The sequence below is a fragment of the Syngnathus floridae genome, chromosome 10, assembly GCF_059516105.1.
Source record: "Syngnathus floridae isolate MCC-2025c chromosome 10, RoL_Sflo_1.0, whole genome shotgun sequence".
Classification (NCBI taxonomy): Eukaryota; Metazoa; Chordata; class Actinopteri; order Syngnathiformes; family Syngnathidae; genus Syngnathus; species Syngnathus floridae.
In genome coordinates, this window is record NC_142422.1 from 5,408,913 (window position 1) to 5,424,825 (window position 15,913).

Here is a 15,913-nt window from a genome sequence, read left to right on the forward strand (position 1 = left end):
ATTTAAATGTATTGGAAAAGATTGCATGCCTGCGTTTTGTACTGTAAGTGCTGATGAATTTATGAAATATGCCACGTGTAGAGATTTGGGATTTTCTGTAAAGAGGTCAACACTACCCAAGCTGTGTTGCGTGTGTGCATGTTTGCGTCCGTGCGTGTTTGCGTGCGTGCGTGTGTGCGCGCGTACACGTGCGCGTGTGTGACTTAGTGGGGAGCATGAGAATTTTCATGCAGCTGTTTGGAGAGGGAAACTAAAACCAGGCTTAGTCGTGACAGTATCTAATTAACAGCTATGTATTTCACTTGATTCTATGACTGTACAATAATTCAACATGAAAAAAGAAATAAAATCAGATTAACTTTGTACATTTTCTGGAAAAAAAAGCCCATAAATTATAGTGTTGTTCTGTAACGTTGATACCTGAGCCATACTGTTATCAAGAAGAAATAGTATGTAATTAGCATTATCATCTTAGTAGTATCACCAGATCTAAAATAAATAATCATTTTCTATTGGTTGAAAATATTTTTCAAATATTCCCATATGCGTATGAAATTAAATTAATTTCCCCAGTTACCTTTGAATGTATTGTCACTATAAATGACTCGTGTGATTTCTTAGGTTATTTCTAATTGTGGCCAATCAATTTTAATTAGCCAAGTTTGTCCTCTTTCCTGTTCTTCTGAATTTGAAATATAATTAAACATTTACTCAATAAATTATGCTGGATTTAAAAAAAAACAGTGTCAATGTTAATCTATGCGTCAAGAAAAGGAATATTGGAACCATGTGTGCATAAATACAAAGTTCTTTGCTGGCTCTTTCAGAAAAGAGCAGGTGCAGCTTCAAACATGTCTGTGGTTTGAGAGTAAAATTTTCCAGAGAACCTAAAAATAAAACAAAACCGCCATGCATACTCGCACACACTTTTATCGTAACTAATGTACAGCTTATAAATGTTTTGTGTAATATTGAACCAAAACTTTCAATCTTATATGTATAATTATATATAAAGAGCATGTAGGTCAAAAGGTTTGGCCCCAAATAAATAAATAAATAAATAAATAAATAAATAAATAAATAAATAAATAAATAAATAAATAAATAATGTTCTGAATAGGTTGCTATTTTTTTTTTTGCCCAGGGGCCATCCGTTTATAAAGTCATTTAAAAATCCCATTAGTGACATGGATTAGGTTTAACAATAAATAAAAAAAATGGAAGCTGCAATTTCATGCTTATTATAGTCATTAACTACACAGCAGGTAGTTTAAAAAAAAAACAACTTAAATCCGATGGTAGTAAAGGAGATCACAACAATTAGCATTCTCCAGCCACCGTAATCGATGTGGCATAAGCCTTGCAGGATGCAATTTGTCATTTTGACAGTTGGCGTACTGACACAAAGACGTACAGTAGAAAAATCATAGCCACGAATGACAGATTTGGGGGATTCGTTCCCAAACATTTAACACCAAATACCACCTCAAAAAATACTTAGCTCTTCTAAAGGAGGAAGTCTTTAATATGTTAAATGCACCCTCACTGAACACAGAATATTTATTAAGTTTCCAAATGTACCGTTTTTAGACATCTCAGGGGCCGGCCATTTTGCCATTTGCTGTCAAGTGAAAACGACATTGCGGTGCCTAAGGTCTCAGGTAACCAATCACACGTTACCTGTTTTCTGAGTTTGGTCATGTGACATTTGCAAGTTCAGCTTTTTGGCACTGCAAGTGAAAAAAAGGTAACCCCCTGAGACTGGATGAAAACGGACAGATTCTGCTGCTTAATTCTTACTCCACAAAAAACAATAATAATCAGATTGAATGCAACGTTTAGGGCTGCATAGAACATTTAAAGAAAATAGTTGACTTGACTTCCCTTGTGAATAATGACAAAGTGTATTGCACATTAAAATTAAATCAAAATTACACCTACGTACAAGTTCACAAACAAGCTATTTTTTTAAAGATTAAATGCAAATCTATTTCACAGAAACATTTAAAATAACTCACTGTCGTGATTCTTTTACTATGTGGTATTATTACCCCACTTTGAGAATCTCCTAAAAATATTGACCTGCGTTAGCTGATTGCTGCTCAAATTTGCAGATTGATTACATCCCGGAGAGAAAAGAAACCAAAACATTAACTTTAACAGAAGTTATTTGCTTTCAAAAAAAATCTCTTTTTGTAGAAATCGACATTTAAGTGAGCAAAATAAGAATACGTGGTATGTTTTTGGCTGCACATTAAAAACCGTGTTTGCTTTTATAAATCAGTTTCAAGGCTTGGGGACGTAATGCATTTTTCATTTGGAAAATTACATATTTTAGCTCATAATTTGGCGGCGCAGCAGGTCAGCTTTTCATCAGAGCCAAAGGCTGTCTCGTGGTGAGGGATGACGCCATGACTCAGACACGCAACCTGATTTGAATCCTTTGATACCTTTCTGAAGGGCCCGGTGGAAACCTGCTCGACCTCGGACGCGTATGATGCGTGCCACCCAGGCTGCAGACAAGACACAAATCAGTATGTTTAGGAGGAGTACACAATGATGTCACGGACAGGAAATGGCTGGGAAAAGGCTTGGCACCTCCTGGAATTGGCTACATCCCCATTGGCTCAGTGGAAAAGCTGGAATAATAAACAGGCAATCAGAAGGCGGCGTGAGCGTACACAAAGGCCGTGCAAATCTTTGCAGATGATCAAATCAGATTTTGGGGGCTCAAAGGCGATGATTATTTGTGGTCGTCGGTTGCCCATAAATAGAGGGCCCCTCTCGGAAGTATAAACACCAGATCAAACCATTTCAAATGTTCTTGTTTATGTTCAATCAAGATGCTGTTTATATAAAATATATGTTTATACATCTATATACACACATCGAATAGATGTGAATTATATTTATATAGAGTGGAATCTCTTCGGGGAAATAATGAGTTGTGGGACAGGTCGTCACTGATTTCAAGAAACATTTTCCCATAGGAAATGATCATTGTAAAACTTATAAACCATCAATTGAGGATTCTTTTTCTTTTTTAAATAAACTATTGAGCATTCTGTACTGTTAGATGTGGGTAAAAATATGTTAACAACTGGAAATCAAAATAAGCACGCCTTGGATTCTACAAAAAAAAATAACTAAAAATATTTTGTAGGATTAAATATGAATATGCAGTATGATGTATTTTAGCATGTTAAAAAAGCAAAAGAAAAATCAAAATAACTTCAGCCTCTAACGCTCGCTGATCTAAATAAATGCCGCAAAAAAGAAACAAGTCCAGAAAAAAAAAGCAACACACAGAGTTAAACCAGCTCAATATCTTAATACCTCACACTTTGTAATCTCCACTCACTGGCCACATCATTAGGAACCCTGGCGTAATTTATTCAACAATTTTTATTGTTGTACTTTGCAATGTTGCAGCACTACATAGCATTACACAAATAAAATCGGTTGCCTCCATCTCAAAACTTTCATTTGCCATCAATATACACTTCCAGCATGTGATGAAACATATCCGTGTGACGCAACTCCAATAAATAAATCTGTTGTTATAACTGATAGCAGAGACCTTGATTTAACTTTGATAAGAGTTTTGGGTCTGGCTCTTGATTGTGTAAGTGCATGAGAGAGACCTGATCCATCATACAAGCGCCGTGCACATCCTCTTGAGAGCAAATGCATTCAGAAGACAATTTGTCCTTTTATTGCAGTCGAGAGAGAAAGCCGCATTGCCAGAGGGGATTACAGACACAGCCAATTCCTGATCCTGTCCCTGAAGGCGCTTGACTCCCCGGGTATTAATCCCATGTGCCTTCATTAACCTGGTGGCCCACCAATAGCAGGGCTCACACTGATAATTAACGTGTCATTACCTCCACTTACAAAGATCCCCCTGTTGCTGCGACACAGTTTCAAACACTCTTATCCCGTTAAGTGGATTCCAGGAAGGCGGGATTCTTTTGTGGAAGCGAGGCAAGTCAAATTGACCATCAACACCCTCTTCTTGAGCAGACGCTCGGCGCTTATGTCAATAAATTGGAGAGGAAAATGCACTACATGTGAGTTTCCTTGAGTTTTTGAACAAAAGAGAAAAAAAAAAGTGGTATTAAAGTCTAAATACAGTTCTGAGGTTGAACGCAATCAGTTACGGGACGCTGGTCGACCTCCTGTTTGGATTTAGAGACGATTTTCCCCGTAGGAAATAATGGCGATGGAATCCCTCATTCAGTTGCAGTAGTTGTTGCCATAGTAACCCATTTATTAACTTTACAGGCAAAGCGTTCTTTAACTGCCATATTCGTGTAAAATACATTAAGTGCTACATATTAAAGTAAAATACAATTATAAAGCTACAAATTCATGCATGGCACTTTGAGTGCAAAACAGGTTAACCATCTTGATAAACAGCAAAAGCCTGAACTCAAGAGCTCTGTGCTCATATATTGGCTTAATGTGCTATAATCACTCAAAGTTGGCAAAAATCAACAAGAGCAGTGCTCAATTTCACAAATATTTAAAAAAAGGACGATGTGTGGTGTAAACATGCAATGAAGTATGCTATTGTGTTTATCAAAATCAACAGAGTTTATATGGTGTCAAATTTAACATATCCCAGGGCACTAAGAGATATACGGTGCAGGCTCAGAAAGCATAAGAACATAATAGAACATTCCACGATGAAAACCGACTCCATCAATCATGTTTCCATTGTTTACTGTGGTGAGACGTAATAACAAGGCGTGTGTTTGTTGTGTGGTGTTGCTTGGTTGTAATGTGTATCTGAAGATTTGACTGTCCTCTCTGACATTCCAGCTGGGGCGTCATGGCGACACACCATCCCTCTGATAAAGGAACCATTTGGATGTCAAGGAGAAGTCGTATGAGAATTTAGTTCATGTAAAAAAAGTAACGCTACACATTGAAGACATTTGATTTGTTTCTACGCTGAATGTTATGTATACAGCATGTCAGCCATGTTTGTGGATTGTGGATTGAACATTTGTCTTTTGGGCGACAATTTGGGAGTTCACGTGCACTGAACCTACACAGAAATGCTTTTGATGACAGTAAGGAAAATGTTTAACTTTGTAAGTCCTATTTTGGTGGGCAGGCGCAGGTACGCTCGACGTAAAAACTGGAGCACTTTCGGAGTTTAGTTTACCACGTTTGGAAGGCTGTGCCAGATGATTGACTCTTTGGTATTTTCGGATTTTTCTGGGAGTATTTTACAAAATTCCAGCATTTTTTTTTTTTTTTAAATGAGGGTTTGTTAATAAATAGATTAAAAAAAAATTGTTTTGCGGACAAACCAAGATGTCCTTGGCCCCCCATGTCCCCCCCAAGGAAAATATCTTAACTCCGCCAGTGTACAATTGTAAATACCATAAACCTAGTTATCAGATTGAAGCTTGTGCATTCAACATCAAGCTGGCAACCTTTGGGCAAATTACCTTCTGATTCCTTTTTGATGCAATATATTGAAGTCTATTGTGTTTTCTATCACAAATTTTTATGTATCGTATATGTAAATGATGTTGCATAACATGCATGCTGGGTCTTGGAAAAGTATTAAAACCCCTACAAAAAAATCAATTAAGCCGTAATGTAAATATTATGTAAATGTATATGTAGGAATACCCAATAAAGTCTAAAAAAAATTCTTCAGAGTCAGGCTGCACTTTTTGCTGATCACCCCACCACAGGTGACTGATAAAGATAAAGCCCTGCTTATCTGCTTGTCATCGGGGTGCTCCTCTCAGCAGATGACCTTCGTAGTAAATCAAGTTCAAAGAGGACGACTGGTGTTTAGCAGAACGTTTTACATGAAAAAAGTGTTTGGTCAACCTCTGCCTCCTCCTTCTTTGATTTGGAGCGTTCTCTGACCCATGAAAGAGCAACAGCAACCCACTCAGACACACTTGATAAGCCACTTAATGACTTTAAAATTGTTAAATTTGAAAACACTACCAAAAGAAAGGGAAATTATTTACAGTGCACTCACACTTATTTATTTAGAATGTTTTTCCAAGGGGTTTTGTTATTGCACAACATGCAAAGCACCAAGTGCTTAAATTTTTGACATTCTTTACTCTGTGATGATTTCAAATCAACATTTGGAGGCAAAGGGACTCTAAAGAATGTTAAATTGTTAAAAAAATAAAAATAAGACCACACAATATGCCTCCACACTAATGTGAAATAAGGACATGGTCACATAGGCGTCTGTGTTGCACCTACTGTGAATTTTATTTATGTTTTATTTTTTCCGTGTAATGCAAAGAGAAGGGTGTCCAGGCACCTGTTAGTGCTGTGTAAGGTTCACATTCATTTACAATTCCCGGTAGCATGAAGATCATAGCATAGAATTAATACCGCAGCCTATAAAGTATCATTAGCACAGAAATGCTCTCAGTATATTTTTTCATATTCTCAGGCCACAATGCCCACCTGGCATTCAAATGAGATGATGAATGTGGTGTTATTATATTTCATTGTTCCTTTGATTGAATTCACAGGCACCAGGCAGGGTCTTTAGAAAGAAATTATGTTGAGATAAATTGAAAGTGATTGCTAATGCGTCATTCTGGGTAGGTTTGGCCACAAAAACACTTGGCTAGGATTAAAGTTGTCAAAAACCAGTTTTGAAAAATGGAACATAACGTAACTCAAATGGACTCAAACACCCTCGTTTATTGGCCTCATCTACCACCCAAATTGACCATCCAACAGGGAAGCTTTCGTCTTTAAACACTGACCCAACTACCAGCGAGGTTGTAAAAGTACGGAACTTAAACAAATCATTTATGACCTTCGGTACGCTCTGCTTGCCTCCAAATTTACAACACTGAATCTAACACCTGTTTTCTTGGGAATTTACTCTACATTTGGCCATTTTGAAAAATAATCCGCTGCTATTCTGATTATTCTTATACATCTTTGTTCCTGGTTTGAACATTCCTTGAAACATTTTTTAAGTATATATAACAGAGGTGGGAGGAAGTCAAGCCTTCATCTCTAACAAGTCCCAAGTTACTGTGACAAAAATCAAGCAAGACAGGTCAAGCCCCCATTAAACTTCAAGCAAGTCATTACTTGGGTTAAGAAAATCACAAGTCATCAATTTTGATACATTGCCACATTAGAAGCTTTGCACTCAGTATCTGATCGCTCTACTAACACATACGTTTTCTTAATAGTCCCAAACCAAGTCTCCATATTGCCGATTTATTTTCGGTCTTCTCAACTGAATACAAAAAACCAATATGACACTTGGATAATTTCACCAACTATGTTCTCCATACACGTGTTTGCACGCACTACACAAAACAACTCGATCTACTCACAAAAACAAAACAAATGAAAGAAAATTTGCAACCTAAATGTGAAGTAAACACAAATCTTTCCCTTGCAATATGTTGTATGTGCTCCAACTATTTAAAACACAGCAATCGAGGAACCAGATTTTTGCTATTTGCAATGACAGAATTGTTGCTCAATCTAATGATGACCAATACAAGAAATGTATCAATAATTCTCCGGTCGCAAAGAAAATAAATTTCACTTGTGATTAAGCCCATTGAAAAATTCAGCAAGGGTACCTAATATTGTGGCTTGTAGCATGCATTGAGTCTTTTTCATATATGTAACTAGATAGGTCTCGTTTCTCGGATTTGACGAGATGATTGATACACAAGAGATCACCGGCAGAGAAACACGAGAGACTTGTTTTCATTTTGTCCAAACATCCAATCAATTTGACAAGTTGTGAATTTACCTCAAATTCATGCATGAAATATGCATGCATGATTGGTGTAGATTTATTTTGTTTTATTCCCCCCTTAAATTGAATATCCAAAGTTTAAAAAGCTTGTTGATTATTGAACTAATCAAGTCAGTGTTTATTATTTTATGGACAGAGGCAGGTCAAGGGAAAAAAATGAGTCCACTCCTTCATTTTAAAAAAAAAATAATAATAATTAAAAAAAAAAAAATAGACTGAATGTCAGCGCAAAAGCATTTGACTTTCTGTTGTTTTTGAAGCAGCCCACATCATCCAAAAGCTAAGAAATACACGTGGTGGCTTCATTTTCCACAGCCGACGTCTCAACTCTATTGGAAGCACTTCAGGGAAAACAGAAAACGTGTTTATTCTATGTTACAAGCATATTATCACGTTAAGAGAATGATTAATGTATTGTAATTGGATTGCTTTTATGTGGACAAAATTTGAAGTATTGCTCTGACGTTAGCGGAGAGTTTTTGTGGGGGGTATATGGAATCAAAAGTCTCATTTTGGCCTGTAGCTTAGCATGAAAAGTGGCAATACATCACACAGTCTATTTGCTTTAACCTTGACACAAAAACGTGGAACACCAGTAAAAAATGTTGACTGTTAACTTAAGCAAGCAGATGCAGAAACAAAACTAATTTGTACCAAAGTATTCATCATTCATCTGCCGCGTAGTATTCATACTATACGTATGTTGTTTCAGTGCGTTTCTTTGACCTTTGACACTTGGCCTAGAGAGATGCAAATCCCCAAAGAACATAATGGCTCCCTTCCTGTGTAAAAACGAGGCCGTAAAGGACGATAATTAGGGTTGTCATGGCGACAGGGTCCGGCAAGCTGATGGTGCCACGATCGCTCAGAGAACTTCAAACGCTATCAAAGCTCCTGCCGGGCTAGTACAACAGTTCTGGTTTGAATTAGCGGCAGACTTCCACGGTCGCTCTTTAAATTCAGATCAATATGGAGGACCCCCTTCCAAAAAAAAAAAAAAAAAAGACGAGGGAGAGAAAAAAGCCCGTGCTAGAGTTCTGGTCCAGACAGACCCAGGGTTCTGGATTTCATTAGAGACAATTATCTTATCTGTTTCATCTCACGGCTGCCCCAAAGGTTGGCAGGCGGACGGGCGGGTTCTTTGCAGTTTGAGAAGGCTCGCAGCCAGCCAGAGGCCTGTGGATGGGGTCCTTTAAACACTTGCGTCCCTGCTGCTAGTGATCAAATATTTTCATGCTTTTGTGAAAAGATTTTCTTCTTTCAACCCCACAGGACACTAAAAACACAACATGGCTGCTGTGGCTATTCTGGGATTTTGAACATTTGAAGAAAATTCGGGCCATCGTTGTTAGTTTTGCTCGCAGTCGAAGCTGCATGAACGTGTCTGCACTTGAGTCGGGTTTCTCGAAGCTGGTCTTCATCAGTGCACAGTGCGCGCCACTGGTACCTGTCAACGCCGTTACATTTTACTATGCAAAAACATTCCGTGAAGGTGCACGACTTTAAATTCGGGGGCTGCAAACTTTGAGCTGTAATATCAATGAAGAAAATTTGAATTGTTTTGTTTCAATTGCTGACTGTTTCTGAATCAAGATGAATCACCTCATCTGGAAATGTTCAAAATATCAGGAGGCTTTGCCGTCTTAGAGACATTAGAGCAGAAGATACAATTTTGCCAATCAGGTAAGCCACGGTGCCACAGTTTAAGCTGAGACTAGAGCGGGGACAATGCCCTGCCGGGTCGGATGAGAATCGGGGGTGGGGAGTGGAGGTAAATAAGCTGTGAGAGACATGAGGCCCAGGACCCGGAGCCTGAAATTGAGAAGCCTCCTCATCAAGGGTTAGGGATCACGGGGCTAGACTTCCCTTCATCAACGCCAAGCTGGGAAATGCAGAGGACAGCGGGGGTCAGCACATCGCCCGCTGTGCGTATGTTACCATGGCAACCAACCCCAGGGCCAAAGAAAATAGATGACAAGTACAATAATATGAGGTGTAATCACCAAGATCACTTGACTGCAGGGTTTGCAGAATCGCCTCTCAAGGCTCCCAAATCCGACCGCCCCACTCCCCCAAAAAAGTGCTTTCAGAAAAAATGAGTCAGTGAGGTGGTGGATTTCGTCCACACTTCCAGAAAGCAGGCAACCTTGAGGGACATGCTTGGGAGACTCTCCATGAGCAGCCATTGAGAGATTCCAGTCCACTTCCACCGTGAGATATTTATTTTCCGGTTCTTTGTACTGGGTGCCCTGCAGATGGAATCTCGGATTGTCTTTAAGGGGAAATTTTATGACTTATTAACTGTCAACAGTTCATAACCTCAGAGGAGCTATTTAACGTTCTCCTGTGGTCGCACCAGAGAAGTCCATGTTTGATTTGGACTGGAAAGATATTTGAGTGTTTTTGCTCTCCACCCTGCCCACGAGCGCAACATACAAAATCAAAAAGCTGTAATCAGCTTAGACATCATGTAAAGATAAGGAGAACGTTTACTGTGAAATCACATGAACAAAACTCTTCTCATCCCAGACTGTCTTTGGTTGTTCTTGTCTTCTCGCCTGGATGTTATATTGGGCTTGGTGGAATGGTGTCGGCGGTGTCACTAAATCATTTATCACCAGCCAAAAACAACCATGATGAATAATTGAGTCCAGATGTAGCTGGTTCATGCAAGATAGCAAGGTTCATTTCCTGTCTGTGCTTTGTAAGACAACCTATTACACCTCCCAGGCAGCTGCCGGCTACACCGGCCCGGCCTGAACATCAACACTCCTCAGGTGTCAGTGGAGGAAGCACTCAGCACGCACAACTTCTATTCCGCTATAGATTCAGCCAATCACCAAAACTTTTAGGCAACTTTGCAATCTTCACTTCATTGTCTGCATGGAATTTACTGTGTATTTTCAAAATAATGCTTCCCACAAACAATCAGATGAGTGACCTTAATAGAGAAGGTGAAGAGACTAAAGTCCATGTGGCTAACACGTTAGCAAAGCTAACATAGTATATCTTCAAATTTGCGTGGCAGGTAATGATGGGTAAATGATCCAACCATCTCACCCAACATTAAAACTTTTTTTTTTATTGGCCATTACTGAGGCGCTGTAATGGATTAATAGCGTATTCATTCATTTGTATTTATTTCATTATTAATTTTATTTATTCATTCACTCATTTCATAAATGGATTAATGGCATATTCATTCATTTTTATTTATTGCATTATTAATTTTATTTATTTACTCATTTCATAAATGTCTTTGGATCCTTGAAAAGCACTATATAAATTGATTGAATATTATTATCATTATTATTATTATTGTTTTAATGCCTCAAGATTATTTGATTTAAACGATTCCCAGGAATCTGGAATGGATTGTATTGGACTTTTCCATTCCTTTCATAAGCTAAATATTTTTACTTACATGCTCATATTAAAATGTATCAGTTACATGTAGAAATGCAACTCTAAGTATTTTTTTTACTCGCACGCAGCATTCTAACAAAAACTGACGTGGTCCTCAGTCAAGGTGACAGCCAAGTTTATTTCATTGCTTCATAACCAAATGTAACCTAAAGAGTTTCTAACATGACGCACACATACACTTGCAGCCAGTAGCAGTTGCTTTGTTTATTTTACAGGCTAAAAGATGTGGAGGCCATAACTCTAAGGCTGCCTTAAAAGCATTCTCTTCCGGGCCCTTGGGCTCCATGTGGAAGTCATTAAGGCTTCCATGCAGGTGACTGACACTGAGTGACCACTCCTCATGAGCCATACGTGCGATAATGAAGCACAGTTTCCTATGTTAACTTCATATTATTTGACAAAGAGTGGCATATTTTTTTTTTCCAAGTACTCCATTGTCAGAGTCATCAGGTATGTAATGAACGGTACCAGGTGAATGTTATGGTTCCTCAGTCCTTCTATAGTCTTCTGACAAATCTGGTTAAGCTCAGATTTAAATTGAGTGACATTGACCTACATATCTACAGCTGGGAGAATTGGAGCCTTTCAAACTGAATTCAGGGCATCCATCAAATGGTGCATTAAGTGTATACCAGCTTGCAAACACAAACACTACGGTGAATATGTTCCTCCCGACAGAATGAATCTAGAGATGGATGTCAGGATTGTTTGGAGGAAAAGGTAAATAGTGAAGTGGCTTTTGGACTTTAATGTTGTGTTTACGCTGTAATTAGTCTTCTCAGAATGAGCCTGCTGACAGAGGGCTTGAGACTGTGTGGCATGATAGAATAAACTCTAAACAGCCCCCGTCTGAAGAATCCTTCAATGCTCATAAACTAAGACGCCTTGCACAAACTACCGCCTCTCGTTTTCCGAATGGGTGGTCTGACTTTTCCTCGTCTGGCTCTTCCACCGAAACCTCTTCCTTCCACTTGTTTGGTCTTCTGTTTATGCTACTCATTCCACTCACTTATGTACGTTTACATTTTGGCCTTCATTTTTCTCCCTGCCCCCGTTTGACCTTCAAGCTCCTAAATGCAAAAAATCAATTTTGGGTCAATTTTGAGATTTGGGTCAATCAAAGGTTGCCATTTTAAGACAAGCTACAGTTTTCAAATAATATGTCTCCTCTCAAAAAGAAAGTTTTCATGATGAGAAATAAATACAAGAGACACTTGTTTTACTCCGTCGTAGTAATTTATAAGTGTCTCCCTGGTTTTTGCAGTTTCCTATGAGGTGAGTTGAGCCGCAAGCTCCAGCCCACATGGGTTATGTCACTACGGTGTCCACCTGAGCAAACAGGACTAGGAGGTTTTCTGGGGGCAGACCAGCGGGGAAAGAATTGGTGAGGTACAGGTCCAACCGAGTGACAGCCTATGTATAATAACATTAGTCTTCCTCCTTCAGGACACAACTCTGTTCTGTTTTTTCTCTCGTTTTTTTTTTTCTTTCATGGTATTACCTCCAATAGCAACACATTCCTGTCATGCCTCACTGCTGTTCCCTGTTTAGAATTCTCATCACAAACGCCATTACACGCACGGGCTGGAGCCGACCGGAGCACCCGCCAGGGAGAGACTGTGGACCCGAAAGTTGTCCAAAGCCTGCAGTAGAAAGATGAAGGCGTTCCAGCAGTCATCCTCACGCAGACTTTTTCTAAAAAGCTATGAGTAATACTTGAATTGTCCGTAATAGGAACACAATGTTTTTTGAAGAGCGAATAAGCGATGACCTCACTTTTTGTATTTTTTTTTTCTGACACTAAACTGTCTCGATATCAAAACTGTCTTTGGTATACTAGGATGGATGAACCCCTCTGACTTCCAAGCGGACGATTTATGATTATGAAGTGGAGCCGCCTTTCAGGATACCACATCTTTATAGAAAGCAGACCTGCTCCGTTCTCCAGGCGCTCTTTTAAGTCGGCCCAAATGCGGCACCAGAGGACCGGAGCAGCCGTCACTCAGCGGACGTTCTGGATTTCGTTGACCCACACTACAGCGTGTTAAAGAACAGAAGGTTCAACACAATCTTACCCGCATAAATAGTATTGTGAACTCTAAAGAAAGAAGCGAACGGCAATAGTCAATCAAAGTCTGGTTGATTTCATGAACCTGTTGTACTCTAATTGTCCAAAATAGGCCTTCACATAAAACTTGTGATTTAAAAATAAATAAGAGTCAAATTTATGATGATGTCTCACTGGCTTGTAGCGAAGATTCGATTCAATGTTCGTCATCTATTTGAACGATGCACTCTATTTTAAAACAAAATAGAGCGACATTCGATTTTCGAAAAACAATTCCACTTTATAACTGTAGGGGGAGCCCCGTAGTGACTATTCTTAATTGCACACGTAAATGTAAACACACCCAAGCACTTTTACAACAACAAGCAATGAGAGGAAATCACACAAATTAAAGCAGGCTGGCTACATTTGTGCGGCAATTTTCCGCTTCCACTACTGGCACAAAGCAGCCTCGGTCATGGCACATTAACACCCGACCATACAAAGTGGCATGCAGTACCAGCCCAACCGCAACAAGAATTGATCTGTCATTGACCTAAATTCACAACAACAACTATATGGACTGTGGATGATTTGTCAGATTAAGCAAGGAAACACTTAGTCACACCAGCGTGGGCATGCATGCCCGTCTGGTGGGGTGACACATTCTTACATTACTGTTGTCGTGATGAAGGCCAACATCGTGCCTCCACTCTGCAGTTGCTCGGTTGGAAGTTTTATGCAGCTCCAAGCTGTCACCCTGCTGTTTTCCTCAAAACAGGAAATTGTATAGTTTATTCCTAAATATAGGTTGTGTGGGTTATACAGCATTTCTCAAGGGCACACTTAAGCATTTACTGTATTGGCCTCTGCAATGCAAAAAAAAAAGACTTACAACAATTTGGATGCCAATGTGATTGCCACTGTGGTAAAACAAAGGCTGAAGTAAGTCTACTTACAGAGATTTAAATGTAACATTTATCTCAAAATGGTGTACCTCTGCTATATAATTTTGGTTGTTGTGATTGAAAATTTCCCATATTCATATTGACACCGACAGAATGATAATGTTAATTTAAGTACAATAAATGTACACTGCCTTTCAAAGAGTACTGACAAATTTGTACATTTTTGAGTGTAGTTAAATTTAGATAGGCACGACATCCAATGCTAAAAGATCAAATAAGTCTAGCCATGGGAATGTTTTAGAATTTAGAACAATATTGTGTTTCTGAATCATAACAATGGCTAGTAAATGTTGACCAAATTTCCAAATAACAACTGCAAATAAATTTTCCAGATGTTTGCTGCAAGTAAATTTTCCAGATGTGCTGACTGAGATCATCATCATCAATATAAAATGTGATATAGTAATATATTTTGTAATATTTCTAAATTAAGGGTTAGGTTCAGCCACAGGTGGATTTTTTTTCTTTTGAAAGTCATAGATGGTAAAATCTATAATGCACAAGATTTTATAGGTTAAACTTGAAAAAAATGTAATATCTCCAAAACTTGGTGCTGGAGAAAAGTAATGACTTTTTTTTTTTTTTTTTAAATCAGTGTCAAAAACACATTTAGGGACATATAAAGCCATCTGTAATTAAAATTTGCTTTTGACTATAATAAATAACCCAATAACTCAGTGAATAAGTTATGTTTACATAAGGATGAGTATTGTTATTTTGCTATTAAGATCTGCTTTGCATTTACAGACCACAAACTCTGTTGTTGCTTAAGAAATTGTCAAAGTGGAAGTTTTCTGTAAAAAAATGTGGATTCTATGCAAACAGCCCCTCTGGGTGTAATAGTATGTTAACGTTAGCGCTCAGTTGATGCTATTCCAAGTATGAACCACATTGTGGCCAAAGAGTCTACCATTTATTATGATTATGTTCTATATTCTCAGGGACCTCTCCTTATGTCACTCTTGCGTACCGCCATTCGAGCCTTTAGCTTTATCCCGTCGGTAGTTTGAGATTGAGTTCGTTTACTCCGTAGAGTACCATTTTCAAAGCGTAGCAGTAAATGTACAAGCCGGGCCACCCATCACACACTTGAGGCGTTTCATGCACTGCAGTGTATTTGACATCATTTGGAAACCAAACAGATGAGCAAACATGGCGACGGCAACATTAATGGAGCTTGAAGCGCTGATTTCCCAGCATTGGTGACCTGCTACTGAGTAGACTCTCATGTATGCATGCACAGATGTTTCCCAAAGAGGTCCAACCATTATAGCATGTAGACATGCAAATCAACTACCATGCATATGGATTTCTGACTGGCATAGTACTGTGGTTAAACTCAATATAGGGAAATTTGATAATTCCAGATGTTTTACTGTCTGTGAGTGTCAGATTAAATTATTAAAATTAGATGTTGTATACTTGTTGTCACACGCTCATCTTAAAACAAGCTGTACAGCTGTTGCCTACCTTGTTGAAGATGGAGGAAGAATGTCCAACATGGAGGCAAGCAGGCAGAGGTATAGAGGTCATGGCAGGCAAAGGCTGTAGGCAAGCAGGTGCAGCCAATCCAAATTGTTTGTAATCCAACAAAGGATAAATAATCTGAATGCAATGCTTCAACATAAAGGGTTGCAAGAAGTCAACTAAAGTTTGCTTCCCAAGTTCTCCTAGATTCCA

General features: G+C 38.7%; 2 long non-coding RNA genes across 2 annotated transcripts; one reads left to right on the forward strand and one right to left on the reverse strand.

The window, feature by feature from the left end:
- Window positions 1-1,232: 1,232 nt before the first annotated feature.
- Window positions 1,233-15,913, reverse strand: LOC148392094 (uncharacterized). The gene is made up of 3 exons (XR_015861024.1): window positions 15,704-15,913; window positions 2,599-2,639; window positions 1,233-2,513 (listed from the first exon to the last, which is right to left on the reverse strand). It is a non-coding gene; the product is annotated as an uncharacterized LOC148392094 (long non-coding RNA).
- On the forward strand, window positions 11,748-12,843 carry LOC148392095 (uncharacterized). The gene is made up of 3 exons (XR_015861026.1): window positions 11,748-11,938; window positions 12,483-12,602; window positions 12,770-12,843. It is a non-coding gene; the product is annotated as an uncharacterized LOC148392095 (long non-coding RNA).